Source organism: Somniosus microcephalus, unplaced genomic scaffold (genome assembly GCF_052327205.1).
Source record: "Somniosus microcephalus isolate GS21.2 unplaced genomic scaffold, FLI_Smic_1.0 unresolved_chr1, whole genome shotgun sequence".
Classification (NCBI taxonomy): domain Eukaryota; kingdom Metazoa; phylum Chordata; class Chondrichthyes; order Squaliformes; family Somniosidae; genus Somniosus; species Somniosus microcephalus.
In genome coordinates, this window is record NW_028225179.1 from 23,617,104 (window position 1) to 23,644,655 (window position 27,552).

Genomic DNA, 27,552 nt, shown 5'->3' on the forward strand with positions numbered 1-27,552 from the left:
GAAGTAACGGAAGGCCTGTTGCTTACATTAAGCTGATTGTACATTTTCAACATTGTAGATCTGTGTGCACGGGCAGGATAAGCGGTGAAGTTGAATTTCTTTCAGGGTAGTTCTAATTAGATGTAAAAAGCAAGAAATGGAATATCTGAAAGCAGTGTATTGGTGAGACGAGGTGGCCGAGAGGTTAAGGCGATGGACTGCTAATCCATTGTGCTCTGCATGCGTGGGTTCGAATCCCATCGTCGTCGTTACTGTATTACACGTTTGATGCTGATGCACTTTCCAAGCATTTCACTGAATCTTACTTGAAATACAATTTCGTGAAAATTGCACTGGTGTTGCTGGTCTGTGCCCCTGCATTGCTCATATCTTGTTAAAATTAAAATATTCCAAGAAATTTCTCAACCCACCTTGAATGAAAGTGGAGGATGAGATCGTGAATCGGAGATTGAGAACCCCTTCTTCCTTCCTTTGAGATTGGCACCGAATGAAAAGACTAGCGGCAACAGAGGCAAATGATTAGGGAACAGGAACATAAATTTCTCCTTTGGAATTTCAAAAATATTTATCAAACTTAAAGACGAGATTTTCTGTTTTTGGGTCTTTGGTTGAGAGATAAATAATGCGCGAGAAATCCTCGTTCTTTTCAGCATTCGCTCATGGGATCTGAAGCCCCAGTTTAACATCTTACTAGAAGGACGGCACTGCCGACAGTGCAGCACTACCTCAGTACTGCCCTGGAGTGTCAGCCTGGATTATGCACTCAAGTCTCTGGAGTGAGGCTTGAGTATGCTGCCGCTGAGCCACGGCTGACACCTAAACTCAGTTCATTTGGCTGGAGTAAAATGAAGGAGATAATGGGAAAAATGATAATGGAGTAAATTTTCAACTTGGTGTCCAAGATTAAACCGGGCATCGTTTTAGAAACAGCCCGATTTATGTTGCCATATATTTCATAAGCTTTGAAAATCAGGCCTGTCGAAAATGGGCGTGGTCGCGGTCAGTTGCGAATCATTCTGGGTCTGTTTAAACCGCGAGTGCTCACAGCCCCGGATCATTCTGTGTCTGTTTGAAATGGCAGAGCTCACAATCTCGGATCATGCCGTTTTTTTAGAAGCAGAGCGATTTCAGCTTTGATGACCGAGTTGTTGAGTTTAACAAAATGTGCCAGGGCTCGTCCGGGATTTGAACCCGGGACCTCTCGCATTTTAATCGTGAAATGCCCAAAGAGAGAATCATACCCCTAGACCAACGAGCCGCCGATGTCATTTCCCATTTGCATTGAGTTTCACTGCGCTGGTGCGAATCCAGCTCACAGAGGACCTGTTAATACAGTTGAAATATTTTTATCTTTTCCTCAATCCACTTCTTTTTTCGAGCAGTTTCCTTGAACCTGCTCACAATTCGCCCCATTAAAAGAGATACAGCGGCGTCAGCGGCCGCATAGACTAATGGATTAGGCATCTGACTTCTGTTGCAAATTCTTCAGTTATCAGAAGATTGAAGGTTCAAGTCCTACAAAGGTCTTTTAATTATCTGGGCGACACTTTTTATATTCTGAATCTGGCGTGAAACCGGCCATTTTTGACAGTCCCTCATCTGAAGTAACGGAAGGCCTGTTGCTTACATTAAGCTGATTGTACATTTTCAACATTGTAGATCTGTGTGCACGGGCAGGATAAGCGGTGAAGTTGAATTTCTTTCAGGGTAGTTCTAATTAGATGTAAAAAGCAAGAAATGGAATATCTGAAAGCAGTGTATTGGTGAGACGAGGTGGCCGCGAGGTTAAGGCGATGGACTGCTAATCCATTGTGCTCTGCACGCGTGGGTTCGAATCCCATCGTCGTCGTTACTGTATTACACGTTTGATGCTGATGCACTTTCCAAGCATTTCACTGAATCTTACTTGAAATACAATTTCGTGAAAATTGCACTGGTGTTGCTGGTCTGTGCCCCTGCATTGCTCATATCTTGTTAAAATTAAAATATTCCAAGAAATTTCTCAACCCACCTTGAATGAAAGTGGAGATGAGATCGTGAATCGGAGATTGAGAACCCCTTCTTCCTTCCTTTGAGATTGGCACCGAATGAAAAGACTAGCGGCAACAGAGGCAAATGATTAGGGAACAGGAACATAAATTTCTCCTTTGGAATTTCAAAAATATTTATCAAACTTAAAGACGAGATTTTCTGTTTTTGGGTCTTTGGTTGAGAGATAAATAATGCGCGAGAAATCCTCGTTCTTTTCAGCATTCTCTCATGGGATCTGAAGCCCCAGTTTAACATCTTACTAGAAGGACGGCACTGCCGACAGTGCAGCACTCCCTCAGTACTGCCCTGGAGTGTCAGCCTGGATTATGCACTCAAGTCTCTGGAGTGAGGCTTGAGTATGCTGCCGCTGAGCCACGGCTGACAGCTAAACTCAGTTCATTTGGCTGGAGTAAAATGACGGAGATAATGGGAAAAATGATAATGGAGTAAATTTTCAACTTGGTGTCCAAGATTAAACCGGGCATCGTTTTAGAAACAGCCCGATTTATGTTGCCATAGATTTCATAAGCTTTGAAAATCAGGCCTGTCGAAAATGGGCGGGGTCGCGGTCAGTTGCGAATCATTCTGGGTCTGTTTAAACCGCGAGTGCTCACAGCCCCGGATCATTCTGTGTCTGTTTGAAATGGCACAGCTCATAATCTCGGATCATGCCGTTTTTTTAGAAGCAGAGCGATTTCAGCTTTGATGACCGAGTTGTTGAGTTTAACAAAATGCGCCAGGGCTCGTCCGGGATTTGAACCCGGGACCTCTCGCATTTTAATCGTGAAATGCCCAAAGCGAGAATCATACCCCTAGACCAACGAGCCGCCGATGTGATTTCCCATTTGCATTGAGTTTCACTGCGCTGGTGCGAATCCAGCTCACAGAGGACCTGTTAATACAGTTGAAATATTTTTATCTTTTCCTCAATCCACTTCTTTTTTCGAACAGTTTCCTTGAACCTGCTCACAATTCGCCCCATAAAAAGAGATTCAGCGGCATCAGCGGCCGCATAGACTAATGGATTAGGCATCTGACTTCTGTTGCAAATTCTTCAGTTATCAGAAGATTGAAGGTTCAAGTCCTACAAAGGTCTTTTAATTATCTAGGCGACACTTTATATATTCTGAATCTGGCGTGAAACCGGCCATTTTTGACAGTCCCTCATCTGAAGTAACGGAAGGCCTGTTGCTTACATTAAGCTGATTGTACATTTTCAACATTGTAGATCTGTGTGCACGGGCAGGATAAGCGGTGAATTTGAATTTCTTTCAGGATAGTTCTAATTAGATGTAAAAAGCAAGAAATGGAATATCTGAAAGCAGTGTATTGGTGAGACGAGGTGGCCGAGAGGTTAAGGCGATGGACTGCTAATCCATTGTGCTCTGCACGCGTGGGTTCGAATCCCATCGTCGTCGTTACTGTATTATACGTTTGATGCTGATGCACTTTCCAAGCATTTCACTGAATCTTACTTGAAATACAATTTCGTGAAAATTGCACTGGTGTTGCTGGTCTGTGCCCCTGCATTGCTCATATCTTGTTAAAATTAAAATATTCCAAGAAATTTCTCAACCCACCTTGAATGAAAGTGGAGATGAGATCGTGAATCGAAGATTGAGAACCCCTTCTTCCTTCCTTTGAGATTGGCACCGAATGAAAAGACTAGCGGCAACAGAGGCAAATGATTAGGGAACAGGAACATAAATTTCTCCTTTGGAATTTCAAAAATATTTATCAAACTTAAAGACGAGATTTTCTGTTTTTGGGTCTTTGGTTGAGAGATAAATAATGCGCGAGAAATCCTCGTTCTTTTCAGCATTCGCTCATGGGATCTGAAGCCCCAGTTTAACATCTTACTAGAAGGACGGCACTGCCGACAGTGCAGCACTACCTCAGTACTGCCCTGGAGTGTCAGCCTGGATTATGCACTCAAGTCTCTGGAGTGAGGCTTGAGTATGCTGCCGCTGAGCCACGGCTGACACCTAAACTCAGTTCATTTGGCTGGAGTAAAATGAAGGAGATAATGGGAAAAATGATAATGGAGTAAATTTTCAACTTGGTGTCCAAGATTAAACCGGGCATCGTTTTAGAAACAGCCCGATTTATGTTGCCATATATTTCATAAGCTTTGAAAATCAGGCCTGTCGAAAATGGGCGGGGTCGCGGTCAGTTGCGAATCATTCTGGGTCTGTTTAAACCGCGAGTGCTCACAGCCCCGGATCATTCTGTGTCTGTTTGAAATGGCAGAGCTCACAATCTCGGATCATGCCGTTATTTTAGAAGCAGAGCGATTTCAGCTTTGATGACCGAGTTGTTGAGTTTAACAAAATGTGCCAGGGCTCGTCCGGGATTTGAACCCGGGACCTCTCGCATTTTAATCGTGAAATGCCCAAAGCGAGAATCATACCCCTAGACCAACGAGCCGCCGATGTCATTTCCCATTTGCATTGAGTTTCACTGCGCTGGTGCGAATCCAGCTCACAGAGGACCTGTTAATACAGTTGAAATATTTTTATCTTTTCCTCAATCCACTTCTTTTTTCGAGCAGTTTCCTTGAACCTGCTCACAATTCGCCCCATTAAAAGAGATTCAGCGGCATCAGCGGCCGCATAGACTAATGGATTAGGCATCTGACTTCTGTTGCAAATTCTTCAGTTATCAGAAGATTGAAGGTTCAAGTCCTACAAAGGTCTTTTAATTATCTGGGCGACACTTTTTATATTCTGAATCTGGCGTGAAACCGGCCATTTTTGACAGTCCCTCATCTGAAGTAACGGAAGGCCTGTTGCTTACATTAAGCTGATTGTACATTTTCAACATTGTAGATCTGTGTGCACGGGCAGGATAAGCGGTGAAGTTGAATTTCTTTCAGGGTAGTTCTAATTAGATGTAAAAAGCAAGAAATGGAATATCTGAAAGCAGTGTATTGGTGAGACGAGGTGGCCGAGAGGTTAAGGCGATGGACTGCTAATCCATTGTGCTCTGCACGCGTGGGTTCGAATCCCATCGTCGTCGTTACTGTATTACACGTTTGATGCTGATGCACTTTCCAAGCATTTCACTGAATCTTACTTGAAATACAATTTCGTGAAAATTGCACTGGTGTTGCTGGTCTGTGCCCCTGCATTGCTCATATCTTGTTAAAATTAAAATATTCCAAGAAATTTCTCAACCCACCTTGAATGAAAGTGGAGATGAGATCGTGAATCGGAGATTGAGAACCCCTTCTTCCTTCCTTTGAGATTGGCACCGAATGAAAAGACTAGCGGCAACAGAGGCAAATGATTAGGGAACAGGAACATAAGTTTCTCCTTTGGAATTTCAAAAATATTTATCAAACTTAAAGACGAGATTTTCTGTTTTTGGGTCTTTGGTTGAGAGATAAATAATGCGCGAGAAATCCTCGTTCTTTTCAGCATTCTCTCATGGGATCTGAAGCCCCAGTTTAACATCTTACTAGAAGGACGGCACTGCCGACAGTGCAGCACTCCCTCAGTACTGCCCTGGAGTGTCAGCCTGGATTATGCACTCAAGTCTCTGGAGTGAGGCTTGAGTATGCTGCCGCTGAGCCACGGCTGACAGCTAAACTCAGTTCATTTGGCTGGAGTAAAATGACGGAGATAATTGGAAAAATGATAATGGAGTAAATTTTCAACTTGGTGTCCAAGATTAAACCGGGCATCGTTTTAGAAACAGCCCGATTTATGTTGCCATAGATTTCATAAGCTTTGAAAATCAGGCCTGTCGAAAATGGGCGGGGTCGCGGTCAGTTGCGAATCATTCTGGGTCTGTTTAAACCGCGAGTGCTCACAGCCCCGGATCATTCTGTGTCTGTTTGAAATGGCACAGCTCATAATCTCGGATCATGCCGTTTTTTTAGAAGCAGAGCGATTTCAGCTTTGATGACCGAGTTGTTGAGTTTAACAAAATGCGCCAGGGCTCGTCCGGGATTTGAACCCGGGACCTCTCGCATTTTAATCGTGAAATGCCCAAAGCGAGAATCATACCCCTAGACCAACGAGCCGCCGATGTGATTTCCCATTTGCATTGAGTTTCACTGCGCTGGTGCGAATCCAGCTCACAGAGGACCTGTTAATACAGTTGAAATATTTTTATCTTTTCCTCAATCCACTTCTTTTTTCGAACAGTTTCCTTGAACCTGCTCACAATTCGCCCCATAAAAAGAGATTCAGCGGCATCAGCGGCCGCATAGACTAATGGATTAGGCATCTGACTTCTGTTGCAAATTCTTCAGTTATCAGAAGATTGAAGGTTCAAGTCCTACAAAGGTTTTTTAATTATCTAGGCGACACTTTATATATTCTGAATCTGGCGTGAAACCGGCCATTTTTGACAGTCCCTCATCTGAAGTAACGGAAGGCCTGTTGCTTACATTAAGCTGATTGTACATTTTCAACATTGTAGATCTGTGTGCACGGGCAGGATAAGCGGTGAAGTTGAATTTCTTTCAGGGTAGTTCTAATTAGATGTAAAAAGCAAGAAATGGAATATCTGAAAGCAGTGTATTGGTGAGACGAGGTGGCCGAGAGGTTAAGGCGATGGACTGCTAATCCATTGTGCTCTGCACGCGTGGGTTCGAATCCCATCGTCGTCGTTACTGTATTACACGTTTGATGCTGATGCACTTTCCAAGCATTTCACTGAATCTTACTTGAAATACAATTTCGTGAAAATTGCACTGGTGTTGCTGGTCTGTGCCCCTGCATTGCTCATATCTTGTTAAAATTAAAATATTCCAAGAAATTTCTCAACCCACCTTGAATGAAAGTGGAGATGAGATCGTGAATCGGAGATTGAGAACCCCTTCTTCCTTCCTTTGAGATTGGCACCGAATGAAAAGACTAGCGGCAACAGAGGCAAATGATTAGGGAACAGGAACATAAATTTCTCCTTTGGAATTTCAAAAATATTTATCAAACTTAAAGACGAGATTTTCTGTTTTTGGGTCTTTGGTTGAGAGATAAATAATGCGCGAGAAATCCTCGTTCTTTTCAGCATTCTCTCATGGGATCTGAAGCCCCAGTTTAACATCTTACTAGAAGGACGGCACTGCCGACAGTGCAGCACTCCCTCAGTACTGCCCTGGAGTGTCAGCCTGGATTATGCACTCAAGTCTCTGGAGTGAGGCTTGAGTATGCTGCCGCTGAGCCACGGCTGACAGCTAAACTCAGTTCATTTGGCTGGAGTAAAATGACGGAGATAATTGGAAAAATGATAATGGAGTAAATTTTCAACTTGGTGTCCAAGATTAAACCGGGCATCGTTTTAGAAACAGCCCGATTTATGTTGCCATAGATTTCATAAGCTTTGAAAATCAGGCCTGTCGAAAATGGGCGGGGTCGCGGTCAGTTGCGAATCATTCTGGGTCTGTTTAAACCGCGAGTGCTCACAGCCCCGGATCATTCTGTGTCTGTTTGAAATGGCACAGCTCATAATCTCGGATCATGCCGTTTTTTTAGAAGCAGAGCGATTTCAGCTTTGATGACCGAGTTGTTGAGTTTAACAAAATGCGCCAGGGCTCGTCCGGGATTTGAACCCGGGACCTCTCGCATTTTAATCGTGAAATGCCCAAAGCGAGAATCATACCCCTAGACCAACGAGCCGCCGATGTGAGTTCCCATTTGCATTGAGTTTCACTGCGCTGGTGCGAATCCAGCTCACAGAGGACCTGTTAATACAGTTGAAATATTTTTATCTTTTCCTCAATCCACTTCTTTTTTCGAACAGTTTCCTTGAACCTGCTCACAATTCGCCCCATAAAAAGAGATTCAGCGGCATCAGCGGCCGCATAGACTAATGGATTAGGCATCTGACTTCTGTTGCAAATTCTTCAGTTATCAGAAGATTGAAGGTTCAAGTCCTACAAAGGTCTTTTAATTATCTAGGCGACACTTTATATATTCTGAATCTGGCGTGAAACCGGCCATTTTTGACAGTCCCTCATCTGAAGTAACGGAAGGCCTGTTGCTTACATTAAGCTGATTGTACATTTTCAACATTGTAGATCTGTGTGCACGGGCAGGATAAGCGGTGAAGTTGAATTTCTTTCAGGGTAGTTCTAATTAGATGTAAAAAGCAAGAAATGGAATATCTGAAAGCAGTGTATTGGTGAGACGAGGTGGCCGAGAGGTTAAGGCGATGGACTGCTAATCCATTGTGCTCTGCACGCGTGGGTTCGAATCCCATCGTCGTCGTTACTGTATTACACGTTTGATGCTGATGCACTTTCCAAGCATTTCACTGAATCTTACTTGAAATACAATTTCGTGAAAATTGCACTGGTGTTGCTGGTCTGTGCCCCTGCATTGCTCATATCTTGTTAAAATTAAAATATTCCAAGAAATTTCTCAACCCACCTTGAATGAAAGTGGAGATGAGATCGTGAATCGGAGATTGAGAACCCCTTCTTCCTTCCTTTGAGATTGGCACCGAATGAAAAGACTAGCGGCAACAGAGGCAAATGATTAGGGAACAGGAACATAAATTTCTCCTTTGGAATTTCAAAAATATTTATCAAACTTAAAGACGAGATTTTCTGTTTTTGGGTCTTTGGTTGAGAGATAAATAATGCGCGAGAAATCCTCGTTCTTTTCAGCATTCGCTCATGGGATCTGAAGCCCCAGTTTAACATCTTACTAGAAGGACGGCACTGCCGACAGTGCAGCACTACCTCAGTACTGCCCTGGAGTGTCAGCCTGGATTATGCACTCAAGTCTCTGGAGTGAGGCTTGAGTATGCTGCCGCTGAGCCACGGCTGACACCTAAACTCAGTTCATTTGGCTGGAGTAAAATGAAGGAGATAATGGGAAAAATGATAATGGAGTAAATTTTCAACTTGGTGTCCAAGATTAAACCGGGCATCGTTTTAGAAACAGCCCGATTTATGTTGCCATATATTTCATAAGCTTTGAAAATCAGGCCTGTCGAAAATGGGCGGGGTCGCGGTCAGTTGCGAATCATTCTGGGTCTGTTTAAACCGCGAGTGCTCACAGCCCCGGATCATTCTGTGTCTGTTTGAAATGGCAGAGCTCACAATCTCGGATCATGCCGTTATTTTAGAAGCAGAGCGATTTCAGCTTTGATGACCGAGTTGTTGAGTTTAACAAAATGTGCCAGGGCTCGTCCGGGATTTGAACCCGGGACCTCTCGCATTTTAATCGTGAAATGCCCAAAGCGAGAATCATACCCCTAGACCAACGAGCCGCCGATGTCATTTCCCATTTGCATTGAGTTTCACTGCGCTGGTGCGAATCCAGCTCACAGAGGACCTGTTAATACAGTTGAAATATTTTTATCTTTTCCTCAATCCACTTCTTTTTTCGAGCAGTTTCCTTGAACCTGCTCACAATTCGCCCCATTAAAAGAGATTCAGCGGCATCAGCGGCCGCATAGACTAATGGATTAGGCATCTGACTTCTGTTGCAAATTCTTCAGTTATCAGAAGATTGAAGGTTCAAGTCCTACAAAGGTCTTTTAATTATCTGGGCGACACTTTTTATATTCTGAATCTGGCGTGAAACCGGCCATTTTTGACAGTCCCTCATCTGAAGTAACGGAAGGCCTGTTGCTTACATTAAGCTGATTGTACATTTTCAACATTGTAGATCTGTGTGCACGGGCAGGATAAGCGGTGAAGTTGAATTTCTTTCAGGGTAGTTCTAATTAGATGTAAAAAGCAAGAAATTGAATATCTGAAAGCAGTGTATTGGTGAGACGAGGTGGCCGAGAGGTTAAGGCGATGGACTGCTAATCCATTGTGCTCTGCACGCGTGGGTTCGAATCCCATCGTCGTCGTTACTGTATTACACGTTTGATGCTGATGCACTTTCCAAGCATTTCACTGAATCTTACTTGAAATACAATTTCGTGAAAATTGCACTGGTGTTGCTCGTCTGTGCCCCTGCATTGCTCATATCTTGTTAAAATTAAAATATTCCAAGAAATTTCTCAACCCACCTTGAATGAAAGTGGAGATGAGATCGTGAATCGGAGATTGAGAACCCCTTCTTCCTTCCTTTGAGATTGGCACCGAATGAAAAGACTAGCGGCAACAGAGGCAAATGATTAGGGAACAGGAACATAAATTTCTCCTTTGGAATTTCAAAAATATTTATCAAACTTAAAGACGAGATTTTCTGTTTTTGGGTCTTTGGTTGAGAGATAAATAATGCGCGAGAAATCCTCGTTCTTTTCAGCATTCGCTCATGGGATCTGAAGCCCCAGTTTAACATCTTACTAGAAGGACGGCACTGCCGACAGTGCAGCACTCCCTCAGTACTGCCCTGGAGTGTCAGCCTGGATTATGCACTCAAGTCTCTGGAGTGAGGCTTGAGTATGCTGCCGCTGAGCCACGGCTGACAGCTAAACTCAGTTCATTTGGCTGGAGTAAAATGACGGAGATAATTGGAAAAATGATAATGGAGTAAATTTTCAACTTGGTGTCCAAGATTAAACCGGGCATCGTTTTAGAAACAGCCCGATTTATGTTGCCATAGATTTCATAAGCTTTGAAAATCAGGCCTGTCGAAAATGGGCGGGGTCGCGGTCAGTTGCGAATCATTCTGGGTCTGTTTAAACCGCGAGTGCTCACAGCCCCGGATCATTCTGTGTCTGTTTGAAATGGCACAGCTCATAATCTCGGATCATGCCGTTTTTTTAGAAGCAGAGCGATTTCAGCTTTGATGACCGAGTTGTTGAGTTTAACAAAATGCGCCAGGGCTCGTCCGGGATTTGAACCCGGGACCTCTCGCATTTTAATCGTGAAATGCCCAAAGCGAGAATCATACCCCTAGACCAACGAGCCGCCGATGTGATTTCCCATTTGCATTGAGTTTCACTGCGCTGGTGCGAATCCAGCTCACAGAGGACCTGTTAATACAGTTGAAATATTTTTATCTTTTCCTCAATCCACTTCTTTTTTCGAACAGTTTCCTTGAACCTGCTCACAATTCGCCCCATAAAAAGAGATTCAGCGGCATCAGCGGCCGCATAGACTAATGGATTAGGCATCTGACTTCTGTTGCAAATTCTTCAGTTATCAGAAGATTGAAGGTTCAAGTCCTACAAAGGTCTTTTAATTATCTGGGCGACACTTTATATATTCTGAATCTGGCGTGAAACCGGCCATTTTTGACAGTCCCTCATCTGAAGTAACGGAAGGCCTGTTGCTTACATTAAGCTGATTGTACATTTTCAACATTGTAGATCTGTGTGCACGGGCAGGATAAGCGGTGAAGTTGAATTTCTTTCAGGGTAGTTCTAATTAGATGTAAAAAGCAAGAAATGGAATATCTGAAAGCAGTGTATTGGTGAGACGAGGTGGCCGAGAGGTTAAGGCGATGGACTGCTAATCCATTGTGCTCTGCACGCGTGGGTTCGAATCCCATCGTCGTCGTTACTGTATTATACGTTTGATGCTGATGCACTTTCCAAGCATTTCACTGAATCTTACTTGAAATACAATTTCGTGAAAATTGCACTGGTGTTGCTGGTCTGTGCCCCTGCATTGCTCATATCTTGTTAAAATTAAAATATTCCAAGAAATTTCTCAACCCACCTTGAATGAAAGTGGAGATGAGATCGTGAATCGGAGATTGAGAACCCCTTCTTCCTTCCTTTGAGATTGGCACCGAATGAAAAGACTAGCGGCAACAGAGGCAAATGATTAGGGAACAGGAACATAAATTTCTCCTTTGGAATTTCAAAAATATTTATCAAACTTAAAGACGAGATTTTCTGTTTTTGGGTCTTTGGTTGAGAGATAAATAATGCGCGAGAAATCCTCGTTCTTTTCAGCATTCGCTCATGGGATCTGAAGCCCCAGTTTAACATCTTACTAGAAGGACGGCACTGCCGACAGTGCAGCACTACCTCAGTACTGCCCTGGAGTGTCAGCCTGGATTATGCACTCAAGTCTCTGGAGTGAGGCTTGAGTATGCTGCCGCTGAGCCACGGCTGACACCTAAACTCAGTTCATTTGGCTGGAGTAAAATGAAGGAGATAATGGGAAAAATGATAATGGAGTAAATTTTCAACTTGGTGTCCAAGATTAAACCGGGCATCGTTTTAGAAACAGCCCGATTTATGTTGCCATATATTTCATAAGCTTTGAAAATCAGGCCTGTCGAAAATGGGCGGGGTCGCGGTCAGTTGCGAATCATTCTGGGTCTGTTTAAACCGCGAGTGCTCACAGCCCCGGATCATTCTGTGTCTGTTTGAAATGGCAGAGCTCACAATCTCGGATCATGCCGTTATTTTAGAAGCAGAGCGATTTCAGCTTTGATGACCGAGTTGTTGAGTTTAACAAAATGTGCCAGGGCTCGTCCGGGATTTGAACCCGGGACCTCTCGCATTTTAATCGTGAAATGCCCAAAGCGAGAATCATACCCCTAGACCAACGAGCCGCCGATGTCATTTCCCATTTGCATTGAGTTTCACTGCGCTGGTGCGAATCCAGCTCACAGAGGACCTGTTAATACAGTTGAAATATTTTTATCTTTTCCTCAATCCACTTCTTTTTTCGAGCAGTTTCCTTGAACCTGCTCACAATTCGCCCCATTAAAAGAGATTCAGCGGCATCAGCGGCCGCATAGACTAATGGATTAGGCATCTGACTTCTGTTGCAAATTCTTCAGTTATCAGAAGATTGAAGGTTCAAGTCCTACAAAGGTCTTTTAATTATCTGGGCGACACTTTTTATATTCTGAATCTGGCGTGAAACCGGCCATTTTTGACAGTCCCTCATCTGAAGTAACGGAAGGCCTGTTGCTTACATTAAGCTGATTGTACATTTTCAACATTGTAGATCTGTGTGCACGGGCAGGATAAGCGGTGAAGTTGAATTTCTTTCAGGGTAGTTCTAATTAGATGTAAAAAGCAAGAAATTGAATATCTGAAAGCAGTGTATTGGTGAGACGAGGTGGCCGAGAGGTTAAGGCGATGGACTGCTAATCCATTGTGCTCTGCACGCGTGGGTTCGAATCCCATCGTCGTCGTTACTGTATTACACGTTTGATGCTGATGCACTTTCCAAGCATTTCACTGAATCTTACTTGAAATACAATTTCGTGAAAATTGCACTGGTGTTGCTCGTCTGTGCCCCTGCATTGCTCATATCTTGTTAAAATTAAAATATTCCAAGAAATTTCTCAACCCACCTTGAATGAAAGTGGAGATGAGATCGTGAATCGGAGATTGAGAACCCCTTCTTCCTTCCTTTGAGATTGGCACCGAATGAAAAGACTAGCGGCAACAGAGGCAAATGATTAGGGAACAGGAACATAAATTTCTCCTTTGGAATTTCAAAAATATTTATCAAACTTAAAGACGAGATTTTCTGTTTTTGGGTCTTTGGTTGAGAGATAAATAATGCGCGAGAAATCCTCGTTCTTTTCAGCATTCGCTCATGGGATCTGAAGCCCCAGTTTAACATCTTACTAGAAGGACGGCACTGCCGACAGTGCAGCACTACCTCAGTACTGCCCTGGAGTGTCAGCCTGGATTATGCACTCAAGTCTCTGGAGTGAGGCTTGAGTATGCTGCCGCTGAGCCACGGCTGACACCTAAACTCAGTTCATTTGGCTGGAGTAAAATGAAGGAGATAATGGGAAAAATGATAATGGAGTAAATTTTCAACTTGGTGTCCAAGATTAAACCGGGCATCGTTTTAGAAACAGCCCGATTTATGTTGCCATATATTTCATAAGCTTTGAAAATCAGGCCTGTCGAAAATGGGCGTGGTCGCGGTCAGTTGCGAATCATTCTGGGTCTGTTTAAACCGCGAGTGCTCACAGCCCCGGATCATTCTGTGTCTGTTTGAAATGGCAGAGCTCACAATCTCGGATCATGCCGTTTATTTAGAAGCAGAGCGATTTCAGCTTTGATGACCGAGTTGTTGAGTTTAACAAAATGTGCCAGGGCTCGTCCGGGATTTGAACCCGGGACCTCTCGCATTTTAATCGTGAAATGCCCAAAGAGAGAATCATACCCCTAGACCAACGAGCCGCCGATGTCATTTCCCATTTGCATTGAGTTTCACTGCGCTGGTGCGAATCCAGCTCACAGAGGACCTGTTAATACAGTTGAAATATTTTTATCTTTTCCTCAATCCACTTCTTTTTTCGAGCAGTTTCCTTGAACCTGCTCACAATTCGCCCCATTAAAAGAGATACAGCGGCGTCAGCGGCCGCATAGACTAATGGATTAGGCATCTGACTTCTGTTGCAAATTCTTCAGTTATCAGAAGATTGAAGGTTCAAGTCCTACAAAGGTCTTTTAATTATCTGGGCGACACTTTTTATATTCTGAATCTGGCGTGAAACCGGCCATTTTTGACAGTCCCTCATCTGAAGTAACGGAAGGCCTGTTGCTTACATTAAGCTGATTGTACATTTTCAACATTGTAGATCTGTGTGCACGGGCAGGATAAGCGGTGAAGTTGAATTTCTTTCAGGGTAGTTCTAATTAGATGTAAAAAGCAAGAAATGGAATATCTGAAAGCAGTGTATTGGTGAGACGAGGTGGCCGAGAGGTTAAGGCGATGGACTGCTAATCTATTGTGCTCTGCACGCGTGGGTTCGAATCCCATCGTCGTCGTTACTGTATTACACGTTTGATGCTGATGCACTTTCCAAGCATTTCACTGAATCTTACTTGAAATACAATTTCGTGAAAATTGCACTGGTGTTGCTGGTCTGTGCCCCTGCATTGCTCATATCTTGTTAAAATTAAAATATTCCAAGAAATTTCTCAACCCACCTTGAATGAAAGTGGAGATGAGATCGTGAATCGGAGATTGAGAACCCCTTCTTCCTTCCTTTGAGATTGGCACCGAATGAAAAGACTAGCGGCAACAGAGGCAAATGATTAGGGAACAGGAACATAAATTTCTCCTTTGGAATTTCAAAAATATTTATCAAACTTAAAGACGAGATTTTCTGTTTTTCGGTCTTTGGTTGAGAGATAAATAATGCGCGAGAAATCCTCGTTCTTTTCAGCATTCGCTCATGGGATCTGAAGCCCCAGTTTAACATCTTACTAGAAGGACGGCACTGCCGACAGTGCAGCACTACCTCAGTACTGCCCTGGAGTGTCAGCCTGGATTATGCACTCAAGTCTCTGGAGTGAGGCTTGAGTATGCTGCCGCTGAGCCACGGCTGACACCTAAACTCAGTTCATTTGGCTGGAGTAAAATGACGGAGATAATGGGAAAAATGATAATGGAGTAAATTTTCAACTTGGTGTCCAAGATTAAACCGGGCATCGTTTTAGAAACAGCCCGATTTATGTTGCCATAGATTTCATAAGCTTTGAAAATCAGGCCTGTCGAAAATGGGCGGGGTCGCGGTCAGTTGCGAATCATTCTGGGTCTGTTTAAACCGCGAGTGCTCACAGCCCCGGATCATTCTGTGTCTGTTTGAAATGGCAGAGCTCACAATCTCGGATCATGCCGTTTTTTTAGAAGCAGAGCGATTTCAGCTTTGATGACCGAGTTGTTGAGTTTAACAAAATGTGCCAGGGCTCGTCCGGGATTTGAACCCGGGACCTCTCGCATTTTAATCGTGAAATGCCCAAAGCGAGAATCATACCCCTAGACCAACGAGCCGCCGATGTCATTTCCCATTTGCATTGAGTTTCACTGCGCTGGTGCGAATCCAGCTCACAGAGGACCTGTTAATACAGTTGAAATATTTTTATCTTTTCCTCAATCCACTTCTTTTTTCGAGCAGTTTCCTTGAACCTGCTCACAATTCGCCCCATAAAAAGAGGTTCAGCGGCATCAGCGGCCGCATAGACTAATGGATTAGGCATCTGACTTCTGTTGCAAATTCTTCAGTTATCAGAAGATTAAAGGTTCAAGTCCTACAAAGGTCTTTTAATTATCTGGGCGACACTTTTTATATTCTGAATCTGGCGTGAAACCGGCCATTTTTGACAGTCCCTCATCTGAAGTAACGGAAGGCCTGTTGCTTACATTAAGCTGATTGTACATTTTCAACATTGTAGATCTGTGTGCACGGGCAGGATAAGCGGTGAAGTTGAATTTCTTTCAGGGTAGTTCTAATTAGATGTAAAAAGCAAGAAATGGAATATCTGAAAGCAATATATTGGTGAGACGAGGTGGCCGAGAGGTTAAAGCGATGGACTGCTAATCTATTGTGCTCTGCACGCGTGGGTTCGAATCCCATTCTCGTCGTTACTGTATTGCACGTTTGATGCTGATGCACTTTCCAAGCATTTCACTGAATCTTACTTGAAATACAATTTCGTGAAAATTGCACTGGTGTTGCTGGTCTGTGCCCCTGCATTACTCATATCTTGTTAAAATTAAAATATTCCAAGAAATTTCTCAACCCACCTTGAATGAAAGTGGAGATGAGATCGTGAATCGGAGATTGAGAACCCCTTTTTCCTTCCTTTGAGATAGGCACCGAATGAAAAGACTAGCGGCAACAGAGGCAAATGATTAGGGAACAGGAACATAAATTTCTCCTTTGGAATTTCAAAAATATTTATCAAACTTAAAGACGAGATTTTCTGTTTTTGGGTCTTTGGTTGAGAGATAAATAATGCGCGAGAAATCCTCGTTCTTTTCAGCATTCTCTCATGGGATCTGAAGCCCCAGTTTAACATCTTACGAGAAGGACGGCACTACCTCAGTACTGCCCTGGAGTGTCAGCCTGGATTATGCACTCAAGTCTCTGGAGTGAGGCTTGAGTTTGCTGCCGCTGAGCCACGGCTGACACCTAAACTCAGTTCATTTGGCTGGAGTAAAATGACGGAGATAATGGGAAAAATGATAATGGAGTAAATTTTCAACTTGGTGTCCAAGATTAAACCGGGCATCGTTTTAGAAACAGCCCGATTTATGTTGCCATAGATTTCATAAGCTTTGAAAATCAGGCCTGTCGAAAATGGGCGGGGTCGCGGTCAGTTGCGAATCATTCTGGGTCTGTTTGCACCGCGAGTCCTCACAGCCCCGGATCATTCTGTGTCTGTTTGAAATGGCAGAGCTCACAATCTCGGATCATGCCGTTTTTTTAGAAGCAGAGCGATTCCAGCTTTGATGACCGAGTTGTTGAGTTTAACAAAATGTGCCAGGGCTCGTCCGGGATTTGAACCCGGGACCTCTCGCATTTTAATCGTGAAATGCCCAAAGCGAGAATCATACCCCTAGACCAACGAGCCGCCGATGTCATTTCCCATTTGCATTGAGTTTCACTGCGCTGGTGCGAATCCAGCTCACAGAGGACCTGTTAATACAGTTGAAATATTTTTATCTTTTCCTCAATCCACTTCTTTTTTCGAGCAGTTTCCTTGAACCTGCTCACAATTCGCCCCATAAAAAGAGATTCAGCGGCATCAGCGGCCGCATAGACTAATGGATTAGGCATCTGACTTCTGTTGCAAATTCTTCAGTTATCAGAAGATTGAAGGTTCCAGTCCTAAAAAGGTCTTTTAATTATCTGGGCGACACTTTTTATATTCTGAATCTGGCGTGAAACCGGCCATTTTTGACAGTCCCTCATCTGAAGTAACGGAAGGCCTGTTGCTTACATGAAGCTGATTGTACATTTTCAACATTGTAGATCTGTGTGCACGGGCAGGATAAGCGGTGAAGTTGAATTTCTTTCAGGGTAGTTATAATTAGATGTAAAAAGCAAGAAATGGAATATCTGAAAGCAGTATATTAGTGAGACGAGGTGGCCGAGAGGTTAAGGCGATGGACTGCTAATCTATTGTGCTCTGCACGCGTGGGTTCGAATCCCATTCTCGTCGTTCCTGTCTTACACGTTTGATGCTGATGCACTTTTCCAAGCATTTCACTGAATCTTTCTTGAAATACAATTTCGTGAAAATTGCACTGGTGTTGCTGGTCTGTGCCCCTACATTGCTCATATCTTGTTAAAATTAAAATATTCCAAGAAATTTCTCAACCCACCTTGAATGAAAGTGGAGATGAGATCGTGAATCGGAGATTGAGAACCCTCTTCTTCCTTCGTACTTCCTTTGAGATTGGCACCGAATGAAAAGACCAGCGGCAACAGAGGCAAATGATTAGGGAACAGGAACATAAATTTCTCCTTTGGAATTTCAAAAATATTTATCAAACTTAAAGACGAGATTTTCTGTTTTTGGGTCTTTGGTTGAGAGATAAATAATGCGCGAGAAATCCTCGTTCTTTTCAGCATTCGCTCATGGGATCTGAAGCCCCAGTTTAACATCTTACTAGAAGGACGGCACTGCCGACAGTGCAGCACTACCTCAGTACTGCCCTGGAGTGTCAGCCTGGATTATGCACTCAAGTCTCTGGAGTGAGGCTTGAGTATGCTGCCGCTGAGCCACGGCTGACACCTAAATTCAGTTCATTTGGCTGGAGTAAAATGACGGAGATAATGGGAAAAATGATAATGGAGTAAATTTTCAACTTGGTGTCCAAGATTAAACCGGGCATCGTTTTAGAAACAGCCCGATTTATGTTGCCATAGATTTCATAAGCTTTGAAAATCAGGCCTGTCGAAAATGGGCGGGGTCGCGGTCAGTTGCGAATCATTCTGGGTCTGTTTACACCGCGAGTGCTCACAGCCCCGGATCATTCTGTGTCTGTTTGAAATGGCAGAGCTCACAATCTCGGATCATGCCGTTTTTTTAGAAGCAGAGCGATTTCAGCTTTGATGACCGAGTTGTTGAGTTTAACAAAATGTGCCAGGGCTCGTCCGGGATTTGAACCCGGGACCTCTCGCATTTTAATCGTGAAATGCCCAAAGCGAGAATCATACCCCTAGACCAACGAGCCGCCGATGTCATTTCCCATTTGCATTGAGTTTCACTGCGCTGGTGCGAATCCAGCTCACAGAGGACCTGTTAATACAGTTGAAATATTTTTATATTTTCCTCAATCCGCTTTTTTTTCGAGCAGTTTCCTTGAACCTGCTCACAATTCGCCCCATAAAAAGAGATTCAGCGGCATCAGCGGCCGCATAGACTAATGGATTAGGCATCTGACTTCTGTTGCAAATTCTTCAGTTATCAGAAGATTGAAGGTTCAAGTCCTACAAAGGTCTTTTAATTATCTGGGCGACACTTTTTATATACTGAATCTGGCGTGAAACCGGCCATTTTTGACAGTCCCTCATCTGAAGTAACGGAAGGCCTGTTGCTTACATTAAGCTGATTGTACATTTTCAACATTGTAGATCTGTGTGCACGGGCAGGATAAGCGGTGAAGTTGAATTTCTTTCAGGATAGTTCTAATTAGATGTAAAAAGCAAGAAATGGAATATCTGAAAGCAGTATATTGGTGAACCGAGGTGGCCGAGACGTTAAGGCGATGGACTGCTAATCTATTGTGCTCTGCACGCGTGGGTTCGAATCCCATTCTCGTCGTTACTGTATTGCACGTTTGATGCTGATGCACTTTCCAAGCATTTCAGTGAATCTTACTTGAAATGCAATTTCGTGAAAATTGCACTGGTGTTGCTGGTCTGTGCCCCTGCATTGCTCATATCTTGTTAAAATTAAAATATTCCAAGAAATTTCTCAACCCCCCTTGAATGAAAGTGGAGATGAGATCGTGAATCGGAGATTGAGAACGCTTCTTCCGTCCTTTGAGATTGGCACCGAATGAAAAGACTAGCGGCAACAGAGGCAAATGATTAGGGAACAGGAACATAAATTTCTCCTTTGGAAATTCAAAAATATTTATCAAACTTAAAGACGAGATTTTCTGTTTTTGGGTCTTTGGTTGAGAGATAAATAATGCGCGAGAAATCCTCGTTCTTTTCAGCATTCTCTCGTGGGATCTGAAGCCCCAGTTTAACATCTTACTAGAAGGACGGCACTGCCGACAGTGCAGCACTACCTCAGTACTGCCCTGGAGTGTCAGCCTGGATTATGCACTCATGTCTCTGGAGTGAGGCTTGAGTATGCTGCCGCTGAGCCACGGCTGACACCTAAACTCAGTTCATTTGGCTGGAGTAAAATGACGGAGATAATGGGAAAAATGATAATGGAGTAAATTTTCAACTTGGTGTCCAAGATTAAACCGGGCATCGTTTTAGAAACAGCCCGATTTATGTTGCCATAGATTTCATAAGCTTTGAAAATCAGGCCTGTCTATAATTGGACGGGGTCGCGGTCAGTTGCGAATCATTCTTGGTCTGTTTAAACCGCGAGTGCTCACAGTCCCGCATCATTCTGTGTCTGTTTGAAATGGCAGAGCTCACAATCTCGGATCATGCCGTTTTTTTTAGAAGCAGAGCGATTTCAGCATTGATGACTGAGTTGTTGAGTTTAAGAAAATGTGCCAGGGCTCGTCCGGGATTTGAATCCTGGACCTCTCGCATTTTAATCGTGAAATGCCCAAAGCGAGAATCATACCCCTAGACCAACGAGCCGCCGATGTCATTTCCCATTTGCATTGAGTTTCACTGCGCTGGTGCGAATCCAGCTCACAGAGGACCTGTTAATACAGTTGAAATATTTTTATCTTTTCCTCAATCCACTTCTTTTTCGAGCAGTTTCCTTGAACTTGCTCACAATTCGCCCCATAAAAAGAGATTCAGCGGCATCAGCGGCCGCATAGACTAATGGATTAGGCATCTGACTTCTGTTGCAAATTCTTCAGTTATCAGAAAATTGAAGGTTCAAGTCCTACAAAGGTCTTTTAATTATCTGGGCGACACTTTTTATATTCTGAATCTGGCGTGAAACCGGCCATTTTTGACAGTCCCTCATCTGAAGTAACGGAAGGCCTGTTGCTTACATTAAGCTGATTGTACATTTTCAACATTGTAGATCTGTGTGCACGGGCAGGATAAGCGGTGAAGTTGAATTTCTTTCAGCGTAGTTCTAATTAGATGTAAAAAGCAAGAAATGGAATATCTGAAAGCAGTATATTGGTGAGCCGAGGTGGCCGAGAGGTTAAGGCGATGGACTGCTAATCCATTGTGCTCTGCACGCGTGGGTTCGAATCCCATCTTCGTCGTTACGGTATTGCACGTTTGATGCTGATGCACTTTCCAAGCATTTCACTGAATCTTACTTGAAATGCAATTTCGTGAAAATTCCACTGGTGTTGCTGGTCTGTGCCCCTGCATTGCTCATATCTTGTTAAAAGTAAAATATTCCAAGAAATTTCTCAACCCACTTTTATTGAAAGTGGAGATGAGAGCGTGAATCGGAGATTGAGAACCCTCTCTTCCTTCTTCCTTCCTTTGAGATTGGCACCGAATGAAAAGACTAGCGGCAACAGAGGCAAATGATTAGGGAACAGGAACATAAATTTCTCCTTTGGAATTTCAAAAATATTTATCAAACTTAAAGACGAGATTTTCTGTTTTTGGGTCTTTGGTTGAGAGATAAATAATGCGCGAGAAATCCTCGTTCTTTTCAGCATTCTCTCATGGAATCTGAAGCCCCAGTTTAACATCTTACTAGAAGGACGGCACTGCCGACAGTGCAGCACTACCTCAGTACTGCCCTGGAGTGTCAGCCTGGATTATGCACTCAAGTCTCTGGAGTGGGGCTTGAGTTTGCTGCCGCTGAGACACGGCTGACACCTAAACTCAGTTCATTTGGCTGGAGTAAAATGACGGAGTTAATGGGAAAAATGATAATGGAGTAAACTTTCAACTTGGCGTCCAAGATTAAACCGGGCATCGTTTTAGAAACAGCCCGATTTATGTTGCCATAGATTTCATAAGCTTTGAAAATCAGGCCTGTCTATAATGGGCGGGGTCGCGGTCAGTTGCGAATCATTCTGGGTCTGTTTAAACCGCGAGTGCTCACAGCCCCGGATCATTCTGTGTCTGTTTGAAATGGCAGAACTCACAATCTCGGATCATGCCGTTTTTTAGAAGCAGAGCGATTTCAGCTTTGATGACCGAGTTGTTGAGTTTAAGAAAATGTGCCAGGGCTCGTCCGGGATTTGAACCCGGGACCTCTCGCATTTTAATCGTGAAATGCCCAAAACGAGAATCATACCCCTAGACCAACGAGCCGCCGATGTCATTTCCCATTTGCATTGAGTTTCACTGCGCTGGTGCGAATCCAGCTCACAGAGGACCTGTTAATACAGTTGAAATATTTTTATCTTTTCCTCAATCCACTTCTTTTTTCGAGCAGTTTCCTTGAACCTGCTCACAATTCGCCCCATAAAAAGAGATTCAGCGGCATCAGCGGCCGCATAGACTAATGGATTAGGCATCTGACTTCTGTTGCAAATTCTTCAGTTATCAGAAGATTGAAGGTTCAAGTCCTACAAAGGTCTTTTAATTATCTCAGCGACACTTTTTATATTCTGAATCTGGCGTGAAACCGGCCATTTTTGACAGTCCCTCATCTGAAGTCACGGAAGGCCTGTTGCTTACATTAAGCTGATTGTACATTTTCAACATTGTAGATCTGTGTGCACGGGCAGGATAAGCGGTGAAGTTGAATTTCTTTCAGGGTAGTTCTAATTAGATGTAAAAAGCAAGAAATGGAATATCTGAAAGCAGTATATTGGTGAGATGAGGTGGCCGAGAGGTTACGGCGATGGACTGCTAATCCATTGTGTCTCTGCACGCGTGCGTTCGAATCCCATCCTCGTCGTTACTGTATTGCACGTTTGATGCTGACGCACTTTCCAAGCATTTCACTGAATCTTACTTGAAATACAATTTCGTGAAAATTGCACTGGTGTTGCTGGTCTGTGCCCCTGCATTGCTCATATCTTGTTAAAATTAAAATATTCCAAGAAATGTCTTCAACCCACCTTGAATGAAAGTGGAGATGCGATCGTGAATCGGAGTTTGAGAAACCCTCTCTTCCTTCTTCCTTCCTTTGAGATTGGCACCGAATGAAAAGACTAGCGGCAGCAGAGGCAAATGATTAGGGAACAGGAACATAAATTTCTCCTTTGGAATTTCAAAAATATTTATCAAACTTAAAGACGAGATTTTCTGTTTTTGGGTCTTTGGTTGAGAGATAAATAATGCGCGAGAAATCCTCGTTCTTTTCAGCATTCTCTCATGGGATCTGAAGCCCCAGTTTAACATCTTACTAGAAGGACGGCACTGCCGACAGTGCAGCACTACCTCAGTACTGCCCTGGAGTGTCAGCCTGGATTATGCACTCAAGTCTCTGGAGTGAGGCTTGAGTATGCTACCGCTGAGCCACGGCTGACACCTAAACTCAGTTCATTTGGCTGGAGTAAAATTACGGAGATAATGGGAAAAATGATAATGGAGTAAACTTTCAACTTGGTGTCCAAGATTAAACCGGGCATCGATTTAGAAACAGCCCGATTGATGTTGCCATGGATTTCATAAGCTTTGAAAAACAGGCCTGTCTATAATGGGCGTGGTCGTGGTCAGTTGCGAATCAATCTGGGTCTGTTTGAACCAGGAGTGCTCACAGTCCCGGATCATTCTGTGTCTGTTTGAAATGGCAGAGCTCACAATCTCGGATCATGCCGTTTTTTAAGAAGCAGAGCGATTTCAGCTTTGATGACCGAGTTGTTGAGTTTAAGAAAATGTGCCAGGGCTCGTCCGGGATTTGAACCCGGGACCTCTCGCATTTTAATCGTGAAATGCCCAAAGCGAGAATCATACTCCTAGACCAACGAGCCGCCGATGTCATTTCCCATTTGCATTGAGTTTCACTGCGCTGGTGCGAATCCAGCTCACAGAGGACCTGTTAATACAATTGAAATATTTTTATCTTTTCCTCAATCCACTTCTTTTTTCGAGCTGTTTCCTTGAACCTGCTCACAATTCACCCCATAAAAAGAGAGTCAGCGGCATCAGCGGCCGCATAGACTAATGGATAAGGCGTCTGACTTCGGTTGCAAATTCTTCAGTTATTTGAAGGTTCAAGTCCTACAAAGGTCTTTTAATTATCTGGGCGACACTTTTTATATTCTGAATCTGGCGTGAAACCGGCCATTTTTGACAGTCCCTCGTCTGAAGTAACGGAAGGCCTGTTGCTTTCATTAAGCTGATTGTACATTTTCAACATTGTAGATCTGTGTGCACGGGCAGGATAAGCGGTGAAGTTGAATTTCTTTCAGGGTCGTTCTAATTAGATGTAAAAAGCAAGAAATGGAATGTCTGAAAGCCGTACATTGGTGAGACGACGTGGACGAGTGGTTAAGGCGATGGACTGCTAATCCATTGTGCTCTGCACGCGTGGGTACGAATCTAATCCTCGTCGTTACTGTATTGCACGTTTGATGCTGATGCACTTTCCAGGCATTTCACTGAATCTTACTTGCAATGCATTTTCGTGGAAATTGCACTGGTGTTGCTGGTCTCTGCCCCTGCATTGCTCATATCTTGTTAAAATTAAAATATTCCAAGAAATTTCTCAACCCACCTTGAATGAAAGTGGAGATGAGATCGCGAATCGGAGTCTGAGAACCCTCTCTTCCTTCTTCCTTCCTCTGAGATTGGCACCGAAACAGTTATCAGAAGATTGAAGGTTTAAATCCTACAAAGGTCTTTTAATTATCTGGGCGACACTTTTTATATTCTGAATCTGGCGTGAAACCGGCCAATTTTGACAGTCCCTCATCTGAAGTATGAATGGGAGAGGTTCCCAGGTTCAAATGATGGCTTTTTACCGTTCCAGAAGGTCGGATTCTCTTTTCTCCAGAGAATGTTTGAGCTCCAGAGGACAGAAGGCACAGGGTTTGTCGACACAACACTCGTGGAGTAAAGAAAATTTTTCCAGCAGGTGCGCAGATTGAAGCTTACATGAGGTGCGCAGGTTGAAGCTGACATGAGGTGCGCAAATTGAAGCTGACATGAGGTGCGCAGATTGAAGCTGACATGAGGTGCGCAGATTGAAGCTGACATGTTAATTAATCACAATTCAAACGGACTCATTGGCGATTTCCATTCCTTGAAGGACATCAATGAACGAGTTGTGGTTTTGCTGCAAAAGTTCATCACTAAATCCTGACTGTACAGCGACTCTGGCGGGACTCCAACCCACAACCTTCCCACCATTAATTAGAAGGCCAACGCGCTATCCATTGACCCACAGAGCCGATTACACTCAAAGATTCTGAATCCGTAAGTTTGAGCTTCTTTATGGGTGAACGCGAGACTTGAAGATATGTTTTGATAATTTCCCTGTAAATCATTTCCACCTCCGTCCTTTCCCGAGGTTTGTACAAACGAATGAATGAGAGGATCAGGCACATCACTCCGAGAAACTCGTCCGCTAAACAGTGAAAAGTGACAGTGTTTATTGTGAGGGGTTTCGAGTTATTCACACACAATCTGGTAAAAAAACTTTAGCCGCAACCCAGACACGCCGCCTTATGATCTGGAGTCAGGCGAGTTCCCCAAATCATGTTGTGTCTCCAAAACCCCCATAAAGAGGCGCTTCCTTCATATGTTGGTACTTTGAGACAACACTTCTTAAATCCTAACTGTGTCACACATGAATGCTTTCAAACCCCCGCTAGCTCCCGCGGGGGGTGAGGCAGCCATGAGAAGCAGCATTCCCTGTGAGCGCCCATATCCCGCTCGCTTTTGCCGCCAGCTGCCAGTGATCTACAACAAATCCAAATGCAGAGACAGGGCGCAAAGCATCATCAGGGAAAGAGGCATGGGCTCAAAATATAAATTAGTGGGATAGGATCAGAGGAACAGTTAATGTCCTGGGATGTGGACTTCGGTTAGAGCTGCAGTCAAATAAGTGTGAGAGAGAGAGAGAAACTATTTCCTCTGGTGGGAGGGTCCAGCAGAATGGGAAATAACCATAAAATTAAAGCTATCACGTTCAGAGATAATGTAAGGAAGGGCTTCTTCAGACAGAGGGTCGTGGGAATCCGGAACTCTCTCCTACAAAAGGCTTTTGAGGCCGGGGGTCAATTGACAATTTCTAAATTGAGGTTGATAGATTTTTGTTAGGCAAGGATATGAAGATTTATGGAATCAGAGCAGGTAGATGGAGTTACGACATGATGTAATTGAATGGCGGAGCAGGCTCGATGGTTAAATGGCCACCACCTGTTTCTATGTTCCTATAACTGAAACAGCTGTAAACAACAATTGCATTTTATTCATATTTAGCAGCAAACCTATCCATGCCGTGCGCAACTATGCTGTGGTGAGAGCAAACACCCCGCAACTGATGTGTGCCGCTGTTATCGTAAAGTGACTGGTGATCTGCGTTCTACCCACAGCAACCACGGTTGGAATCCTTATTACAGCACAGCTGGCTTTATATTGTCTGTTCTCTGATAGACCGCTGGGACACATCAGTATTTACCACCTGAAGAAATGTGTCTTATTGGTGATGAAAACCTATTTATTCCTTCAAAACCCTGCGCTCTCACATACCTGTGTTGATGCTCCATAATACAAACCCGCCAACATTATCATCCTTTCACAATCACCAGCCCTCCGTTACTTTCCTCCTTCCATTTCATTGTCACTTTCCTGCGGTGTTGTCTAATCCAACATTCACTTTCAGCTGCTTACGATGTTACGTTTGATCTGCTACCACCGCTGGTTTGGGCACAGGACCCATTCGCACCAATTTACATTAGTGCCTTAGAACCAGTCGATACCTTTAGATCTGTGGGACTGCTCGACAGACAAGGACAGTGGCCCGATTGTTCACAAAATTTTCTTGGGGAATCTTGTGATAGTGGGCTTGTTAACTGAAGGACTGGATTTTATTTTCTTGCTGGTTGGCGCTTTTCCCAAAACTGTTGTGATGCGTGAACGATGGGCAGCATCACCGAGCTGCCAATGAGGGTTGGAATGTGAAACTTTGGCTGGCTGGCGTGGTGCAGTTAGATCGAAAGTATTCCGCCTTAATCTTAACAGGTCTTTTGAAGTGTGCCATTGAACCAATTAACAGACAAATGAAAAGGGCGCTAGTGGATGAACGGAGCGATTACAGGAGGTTGGCCATAATTGAAAGGTTTTTGAAGGCCCATGGCGAGGGACACATTGTTCTTTATGAAGAGTGGGAGCAAAATAAAGTTTAACAGAAATTAATTGTACAGACTTGGTGCCAATCAGAAAACTGCGCTCATCTAAAATCAATAAAAATAAGAAATTAAATGAATTTTCAAATGATAAAGTAAACCATTTTTCCAGCTTCCTAGGCTGCATAGCTCTTTGTTGGCCGTCGTGGACACGATGGGCCAAAATGGCCTCATTCCGTGCTGTAACTTTCTATGATTCTATGATTCCTCATCATTTGCTTTTCCTGTCAATCTTTCAAGCGGTGTAAAGCCAGTGTAGATTGGAGATCGCTCTCAGCTTCTCCCATCGATGTGAAAATGAAACAGGACGAGGCGAGGATTGCCTTGGTATTGATTTGGATAGAGAACTGGTTGGCGGACAGAAAGCAAAGAGTTGAAATAAACGGGTCATTTTCCGAGTGGCAGGCAGTGACTAGTGGGGTACCGCCAGGATCGGTCCTAGGGCCCCAGCTGTTCACAATATATATTAATGATCTGGACGAGGGAATTGGATGTAATATCTCCAA

The 27,552-nt window shown here is 43.7% G+C and overlaps 17 non-coding genes across 17 annotated transcripts; 7 read left to right on the plus strand and 10 right to left on the minus strand.

The window, feature by feature from the left end:
• Positions 1 to 2,770: 2,770 nt before the first annotated feature.
• On the minus strand, positions 2,771 to 2,858 carry trnap-ugg (transfer RNA proline (anticodon UGG)). The gene is given in 2 exon segments: positions 2,771 to 2,806; positions 2,823 to 2,858. It is a non-coding gene; the product is annotated as a tRNA-Pro (tRNA).
• A 509-nt stretch (positions 2,859 to 3,367) lies between these two features.
• trnas-gcu (transfer RNA serine (anticodon GCU)) lies at positions 3,368 to 3,449 on the plus strand. Its single transcript has one exon. It is a non-coding gene; the product is annotated as a tRNA-Ser (tRNA).
• A 921-nt stretch (positions 3,450 to 4,370) lies between these two features.
• On the minus strand, positions 4,371 to 4,458 carry trnap-ugg (transfer RNA proline (anticodon UGG)). Its single transcript is given in 2 exon segments — positions 4,371 to 4,406; positions 4,423 to 4,458. It is a non-coding gene; the product is annotated as a tRNA-Pro (tRNA).
• A 509-nt stretch (positions 4,459 to 4,967) lies between these two features.
• trnas-gcu (transfer RNA serine (anticodon GCU)) lies at positions 4,968 to 5,049 on the plus strand. Its single transcript has one exon. It is a non-coding gene; the product is annotated as a tRNA-Ser (tRNA).
• Positions 5,050 to 5,970: 921 nt separating this feature from the next.
• Positions 5,971 to 6,058, minus strand: trnap-ugg (transfer RNA proline (anticodon UGG)). The gene is given in 2 exon segments: positions 5,971 to 6,006; positions 6,023 to 6,058. It is a non-coding gene; the product is annotated as a tRNA-Pro (tRNA).
• Positions 6,059 to 6,567: 509 nt separating this feature from the next.
• On the plus strand, positions 6,568 to 6,649 carry trnas-gcu (transfer RNA serine (anticodon GCU)). Its single transcript has one exon. It is a non-coding gene; the product is annotated as a tRNA-Ser (tRNA).
• A 921-nt stretch (positions 6,650 to 7,570) lies between these two features.
• On the minus strand, positions 7,571 to 7,658 carry trnap-ugg (transfer RNA proline (anticodon UGG)). The gene is given in 2 exon segments: positions 7,571 to 7,606; positions 7,623 to 7,658. It is a non-coding gene; the product is annotated as a tRNA-Pro (tRNA).
• A 509-nt stretch (positions 7,659 to 8,167) lies between these two features.
• On the plus strand, positions 8,168 to 8,249 carry trnas-gcu (transfer RNA serine (anticodon GCU)). Its single transcript has one exon. It is a non-coding gene; the product is annotated as a tRNA-Ser (tRNA).
• Positions 8,250 to 9,170: 921 nt separating this feature from the next.
• Positions 9,171 to 9,258, minus strand: trnap-ugg (transfer RNA proline (anticodon UGG)). Its single transcript is given in 2 exon segments — positions 9,171 to 9,206; positions 9,223 to 9,258. It is a non-coding gene; the product is annotated as a tRNA-Pro (tRNA).
• Positions 9,259 to 9,767: 509 nt separating this feature from the next.
• On the plus strand, positions 9,768 to 9,849 carry trnas-gcu (transfer RNA serine (anticodon GCU)). The gene has a single exon. It is a non-coding gene; the product is annotated as a tRNA-Ser (tRNA).
• A 921-nt stretch (positions 9,850 to 10,770) lies between these two features.
• trnap-ugg (transfer RNA proline (anticodon UGG)) lies at positions 10,771 to 10,858 on the minus strand. The gene is given in 2 exon segments: positions 10,771 to 10,806; positions 10,823 to 10,858. It is a non-coding gene; the product is annotated as a tRNA-Pro (tRNA).
• A 509-nt stretch (positions 10,859 to 11,367) lies between these two features.
• On the plus strand, positions 11,368 to 11,449 carry trnas-gcu (transfer RNA serine (anticodon GCU)). The gene has a single exon. It is a non-coding gene; the product is annotated as a tRNA-Ser (tRNA).
• A 921-nt stretch (positions 11,450 to 12,370) lies between these two features.
• Positions 12,371 to 12,458, minus strand: trnap-ugg (transfer RNA proline (anticodon UGG)). The gene is given in 2 exon segments: positions 12,371 to 12,406; positions 12,423 to 12,458. It is a non-coding gene; the product is annotated as a tRNA-Pro (tRNA).
• Positions 12,459 to 12,967: 509 nt separating this feature from the next.
• trnas-gcu (transfer RNA serine (anticodon GCU)) lies at positions 12,968 to 13,049 on the plus strand. Its single transcript has one exon. It is a non-coding gene; the product is annotated as a tRNA-Ser (tRNA).
• Positions 13,050 to 15,570: 2,521 nt separating this feature from the next.
• Positions 15,571 to 15,658, minus strand: trnap-ugg (transfer RNA proline (anticodon UGG)). Its single transcript is given in 2 exon segments — positions 15,571 to 15,606; positions 15,623 to 15,658. It is a non-coding gene; the product is annotated as a tRNA-Pro (tRNA).
• Positions 15,659 to 17,153: 1,495 nt separating this feature from the next.
• Positions 17,154 to 17,241, minus strand: trnap-ugg (transfer RNA proline (anticodon UGG)). The gene is given in 2 exon segments: positions 17,154 to 17,189; positions 17,206 to 17,241. It is a non-coding gene; the product is annotated as a tRNA-Pro (tRNA).
• Positions 17,242 to 18,762: 1,521 nt separating this feature from the next.
• trnap-ugg (transfer RNA proline (anticodon UGG)) lies at positions 18,763 to 18,850 on the minus strand. The gene is given in 2 exon segments: positions 18,763 to 18,798; positions 18,815 to 18,850. It is a non-coding gene; the product is annotated as a tRNA-Pro (tRNA).
• Positions 18,851 to 27,552: the final 8,702 nt, after the last annotated feature.